Raw genomic sequence first — 7147 nt, 5'->3', positions numbered from 1 at the left:
AGATTGGTTCTACTACAGGCTGATTTTCTTACCACTCCAAACCCTAACTTGCAGGGGCATCAAAGCTCTTATGGAGGCTCCACCATCAGACCATAGGTCTCCTTATAAAGAAGATCCCATGTCCCACAGAAGAAATTTTGAGGTAGGAACTAACCTCTAGTGTAATGAGGCAAGGCCAGCCCAAATAACAGATGGGAATATTTAGAGGTATCTAGAACTCCATTATGCTACAAAGTGTTTCTCCATACAACATCTTGGGTCTACATAAGGCAATATCCCTGTAAGATGCAAATCGTCTTTCAAAATCACATTTATCAGTGAGTAGTCAGTCACATGAACCTTTGTACTTCAGTTTTGCGGCAAAACTGTTTCCCAATATGCCTGTGTTTTTCTTAATTTGTGCCCCATGCTGTTAAGTAGAGCATGTGGCCTATCACTTTGACATACTTAAACAGTCTGTGAACAAATCCAACCGATGCTTTTCCAAAACCCACTTCAAGCTTGGCTACAAGGGCATCCCTGGCTGTGAGGGGTAGGTAGAAACAGATAGTCCAGGAGTAGACAAGGAAATCATTGAGAAATCCATGTTCTTCTCTCCTGCAATTAGGATATCTCTTATATTGGCTAAAGATGACAAATCATTAATACATGAGAGATAAGAAAGAACCAGTCCTTTCCCCGTTCTTATTCCTTAGAGTTCTGATGATCATACTTTGCCTAGGACATTCGGAGGCCCCTGCCATAGCCCTTTCATCAGCCCTTACTGCTTTTTGATCCTTTTGTTTTTCCCCAGGCATAACTACCACTTGTGCTGTCTTCTCGAGTTCACTTAGGAAAGGAATCACCTTTCAACAAGGTCCTCGCATTGTAGAATGAAATCTCTCTGACTCATTGTATAAAGATGCAAAACCCTAAATTCTCTTAATTCAAAAAGTGGAACCAGGGAAGCCAACTCAACTTCTTGCTCTGAATCTGAACAGAAGAGCTACTTGGTGAAAGCCACTCCTCAGATGTGTGACTAGTTCAGCATCCACAGACAGTAATGAGGAATGACTTTAATAACCAATATTCTATGAGGATGGGGACTGTCATCAGAAGAGACATCGATAATCTTCTCTTGGCAAATGAACAAACAAAAATCACTCCCATTTTTTCAACGATGCTTGAAATTTCTTTAACAGGAATTAAATATTTCTGGAGAAGCTATACATAATTTTGGCTAAAAGTTCAGGTATTTACTTGTTATTGCAACTAGGCAATAGGTATCAAAAATTTTCAAAATATGCATACCTTTTGACCTCACAATTCCACTTCCAGAAATTTATTCCTAGTAAATAATCTGAAAGTTGTACAAAAAATGTCTGTATGTGAAGCTTCATTATAGCTTTTTTAAAACTTTTTATAATGCAAATTTCAAATATACACAAAAATAAAGAGGATAATGTAATGAACCACCGTGTAGGTCCCACCCAGCTTTATTAATTCTCTACATTTTACCCCGCTCCTGTTTTATTTATTCTCCACCATTCTTTTTCATTGTTGTTTTGGCTGGAACGTTTTAAATGCAATTCCAGCCATCTGGCATTAGTCTTTTAAATACTTTAGTTGCAATATTTTTAAAATAAGAATTTTTTGGATATTAATATTACCTGCTGTCATTCTTTCACCATCCAAGTTAGCAATAATTTCTGAATATCCTCCAATACACATTCATGTGCAACTTCAGAATGTCAAAAATGTCTTTTTACAATTTGTTTAAATCTGGATCCAAAAATTTTCATAGGTTGGATTTAATTGAGAGTTCTCTTAAGTCTCTGTAATCTATGACATTGTCTCCACTTTTTATTATGCCATTTATTTGTTGAAAAAATAAGGTCATTTTGTCCTGTAGAATTTCTCATATTCTGGATTTGATCAATTGTCTCCTTCTTGTATCGTTTAATCGTTTTTTTTGTTTTTTGTTTTGTTTTGGTTTTTCCCCTGTAAACTGGTAATTAGAGCCTGAGGCTCAATTGAAACCAGGTTCTCTTTCTTTCTTTTTTGGGTAAGAATACTTTATAGATGATTCTGTGTACTTCATATTACATCACATCAGTAGGCACATAAGGCTATTCATCCCATTTTTAGTGGTGTATACATCAATTAGCAGATTCAAGTGCTCTCAGCCTAATCCCTCCATTATATACCTTTTCATCAATTTTTCACCTAATGGTTTTAGCAGTTATTGATGCTCATTGCCTAGATCCATTATCTCATTAGAGATTTTAAAGTATTGATATTGTAATTTTATAATACCTTATTGTTACATTACCTCTTCCTTCTCTAATGAAGCTTTTAAACCCCAGCTTTTTATTTTTTAAAAAAATGTCAGTTACCAAATAATAAACACCTATAACTCTCGCCTAGATTCACCAATTGCTAACATTTTGCTACATTTGCTTTATCACTATCATTATATATACTTATTTTTTGCGGTTTCAAATTAGTTTATAGACATTATGACAAGCTTTAAATATTTCAGCTTGTGTCTTCCAATAATGATGACATTCTCCTCATAACCGTAGTTCCACACTCAATAAATTTAGCATTGATTCAATATTATCTAATACAGATTTTTAAAATTGCCAATTGTCACCAAAATGATCTTATATATATGCTTTTAAAATCCAGAATCCTTCAAAGGTACATTTACTACAGTGGTATCATGCCCAGTAATTTTCTACTTCCATCTTCTTTCTACATTTATTAGTTGGCATTCTTTTGTAAAGAAGAGCTTTCCCTTTTCCCCCATTGCCATCATTATTTTTTAGATGCTCATATTGACTCAAATTTGTCCAATGGGAGCAACCATAACTTGGTTACTGCATCATTTTGACCCAGTCCCATTGGTCTTTGAGCATTTCCTTACTTTCTGGCACACATGATTCTAGGCTCACCTTCTGCTTTCCTGGTCTCACACCTAGAATCAGCAGTTTCTCCAAACTTCCCTAGTTCTTTTCAATAAAAGTGCTGTTTAGAAACCAAGATTTGGCTACTAGATATGCTCATTGCTAGTGGTATATCATTGTTTCTAGACCCTGTCAATGCACAGAGCTAAGAAATATATCTTTCAAGAAACATGAGTTCATACTGATACTTCTTATTCAAATTATATGTCATAGAAAAACCTTCCTCCATTCTCCCTTTTTATATTTTATCTTCTCCCACAGTGAGAACCCTCATTTCCACAAAAATTAAGTGTTTTTTTGTTTGCTATATGCTTTAATATGCACAGAATATTCTTAGTATTACTTAGCAATAGTATTGTACCACCACAAACAACAAGTAAAATTAAATATTTCTTTACAATTCTTTCTCTTCATAAAATATTTTTATTAAGGTGTATTAAAAATTTATTTGAGGCTGGGGATGGTGCCTCATGCCTGTAATCTCAGCACTTTGGGAGGCCAAGGTGGGCAGATCACTTGAGCCCAAGAGTTCAAAACCAGTCTGGCCAACCCACCAAAACCTCATCTCTACTAAAACTACAAAAATTAGCTGGGCCTGATGATGCATGCCTGTAACCCCAGCTACTCAGGAGGCTGAGGTGGGAAGATCGCTTGAACCTGGGAGGCAGAGGTTGCAGTGATCTGAGATTGAACCACTGCACTCCAGTCTGGGCAACAGAGAGAGACTCTGTCTCAAAAAAAAAAAAAAGAAAGAAAAAGAAAAAAATTATTTGAATTAATTCTGCTTTCTATGTAGGAATACTTGCTGTAGAATCGGATATATAGTTAGGTTCATTTGTTTCTCTTTATATTCAGTTTTGTTGTTGCCCTTTTCATTCTTTTGATTTAATTTTATTTTTTGAATATGTATAATTTTTACATGGTTCAAAAGTCAAAACTACAAGAAGGAAAACTCTAAAAAATAATAACCCTATTCCTATCCTTTATATTCTCTTATTGTCCCCGAGCCCCTTTAGTGTCTAGTTTTATGAATTTATAGATTATTCTTGATATGTTTATTCTTGCAAATACAATAAAATATTTCTTCTTTTTACTACTGTTATATATATTTTGATATTTTAAAAGATTTACATTTTTAACATAGTGGTTACCTTTTACTAATACTTAATTTTTTAATGGTCATAATCCATTTTTCTTACATAGACTTCTACAATTAGTTTGTACCTTTAAATGATATCTCCTGTCTGCCACTTACTACCTACATATCAATCAATAATCTTATTTTACTTCCTCCTTTCCCTTTATCTTCTTCAATGTTTTCAGTTATATTATCTGTAATTTATCAGAATGTATAATATTTACATATTTTTCTTTCACCTCTGTTCCCATCTTTGTTTAAGTCTTAGAGCTACAATTAAATGTTATCAGCACTCACCATCAGTGCTTTGCTGATACCTCGTCATTTCCTGGTGGGATACATTTATTGTCTAGTAGATTTCTCAGGATGGAATCATGATTATATGTATTCTCACTCTTGCATGTTTACAACTATTTGCCTATAGCCTTGATATTTGAAGGCCAACTGGGCTAGATAACACAGACTTGTTTTTAAAAGTGGGAATTGAAACAATTCAAGGAATCAACAAAGATTGGTAATATAAATAAATAGTGGTCAGTTAAATAATGGAATCCTGTCCATTCAACCATTATATATACTATGAACAGTGTGGAAAAATAGAAAATTATATATAAACTTGCAATGGTCAAATTCGTACATATAAAGTATAAGGATGTTACAAATGTATGTGCACATGCATTTAGTAAAAAGAGAGTTGGATATACATGAAAAAGTTAGCAGTAATTTTCTTTGGTTACTAGAATTATTGGTGATCTTTTGCTTCTTTGTGTGCTTTTCTGTATTTTTTAAGTTGTAGCATTTGTGGGATTGGAGAGAATGCAATTTTTTTGAAGAGCAAGACAAAGATCTAAAGTTTTCAAGGTTTATTTTTAATGTGCTGGCTTTAATCAATACCACAAGGCAGGGTGTACCAAGGAAAGAGCAGTGGGATCTAATTAGCAAGCTCAGGACTGCATAAGCTAGCCTCAGTGCCCTGCCTGCACTAGGCACTCAATCAACGTGTGCTCGTGATGATGAAAACCAAAATGAGCCCATTCCAGGCAAGGACCTTTTGGAGAGTAGAGTTAACTTTTCTGAGTCAAGCTCCTACCTCCAGGTTTGTACTGAGAAGGAAATGAAGTAGTATTATATACACATAAAACTCCTTGTCACTTTATCCAGGCAGAGAAGATACATTGTTAGTACCTTATTCTCAAAACTAACAGAAATGTGTTCAGTTTTACTTGTTCTGAAGAATATAAAAACAATATGGATGAATGGCCAGTAAAAGGAGCCAGAAGCAGCCTATGAGAGTGTTCTAGAACAACATGAAGGGGACAAGAAAAAGATACGAGGGACAGATGGATGAGGAGGGAGAAAGAGATAGAGAGAGGACAAGATAAAGTTTAGAGCCTGTCATTAGAACCTGTAACTTAGGACTTTGCCTTCCATTTAAGTAAAATGGAGTAAATCTGTGCCTTACATCCTGACTGTGCTGTTGTTATAATGAAAAGAAGCAAATGGAGTGCAGGGTACACTATACACCTGCTTCTTTAAGTAATCCTTGCCAGATAGTGAACTAGTCACTGGGATTCCAATGGTTGTTCTTCCAGTGGGGCTGACCGTGAACCATACCCAACAGCAACTGAATCAGAATTTAAGTGGGAAACGTCAGCCACAGAATTTGTTTAAAACATCTCTTCCAATGATTATGATGACTAGCCTGATTTAAGAACTGCTGGCCTATCCGTAGGGCTACCATCTATCCCCTCTGCTGGGACAATCCCAGAGCAAGTATTGCTAGCAGCCCTTTCTCTTACAGAAATCTCTCTGCAGGGATATAAATTATGCGGTTTTCTACCTGTATCTTGCCTCTGCTAATGGCATTCTCAGTGAAGATGCATAGGGATAGCCTTGTACCATTACTTCCAATCCACAACTGAACACAAGACATAGAGAAAAATTACCCCACAAAATTAAATTGGCATCAAAGTGTAGACCAAAGTCAGATCCTCCCTGAGAGTGGAATCTGATGTGTAGAGAAAACAAAGGCATAACTTTAAGTGGGGGAGACAGAATGGGAAACCCAAGACATCTCCAAGACCATTGCTTCTGCTACTTCACCATTTAGCTCAAGCCAATTGAGAGAGCCAGAAATGAACATGGGTTTGGTTTGACCTGCTGGTTATTTAAGAAGTTTTGCTTGTTTTTTCTTTACCTCTTTTTGGTCCCCAGTTTCTGGAAGAGTCAAAATAAGATAATCATTTGGCAGTGATATAACATTGCTCTTCAAGTGCTGAGAAACCAATCAATATTCCCCATCTAGCTAACGTGTCATTCAATATTGAGTGTTACCTTGTTCTAGTTTAGTCCTGATCTGTTACCTCTAAAATAAGGACATGGAAAGATAAAGATAAAAACTTGGACACTCTCAAAAATATTCATGTTATAAATATGTAAGGGAAAATATTTCAGGTCACAGTCCTCAGTACACGCCAATACATTCTTGTGGTACCTGCCTTCCTGCAGCACCAGACACCTCCCCTTCCTCCTACACTCTGGACATTTTGATTCTTCCTCTTTTTGCTCATCCTCTTCCCGTATCCCATATTATGGGCCCTTTCCATGGAAAGCCTTTTCAGTTAATTCACTTTTAAATTCATATTCGTGTTACCAAGTTTACAAATTTTAAAACATGGTTTTCATTACTTTCAATTCAAACTATGACTCTATCTACAAAACCAGTAACACAAGATCGCCTTCAAAATTTCTCTGACAAATATCTAGAAACTCCAGTCAACAGACTAAACTGCTCAAATAATCAAGCTCATGTACAAATCTAATCAATTAAATAGTCTTAATTTTAAACTGCTTTTATAAGTGTGATATATTCAGATTTATTTTTACGTGCTTCAAATGCTTGACAGGATGAAGTTATAACCACAACAAGCCAAAACCTCCCTAGCATTTAAAGATCTCTTGTTGCAACTCTGATCAAATAAACTCAAAAATATAAATTGAATTATCTTAAATATTCCAGTTCTATTTACAAACTTATCTTTATAAACTTTCACCTTACAAA

Source organism: Macaca nemestrina, chromosome 10 (genome assembly GCF_043159975.1).
Source record: "Macaca nemestrina isolate mMacNem1 chromosome 10, mMacNem.hap1, whole genome shotgun sequence".
NCBI classification, from domain to species: domain Eukaryota; kingdom Metazoa; phylum Chordata; class Mammalia; order Primates; family Cercopithecidae; genus Macaca; species Macaca nemestrina.
Note: the sequence above shows the minus strand (reverse complement) of the source record.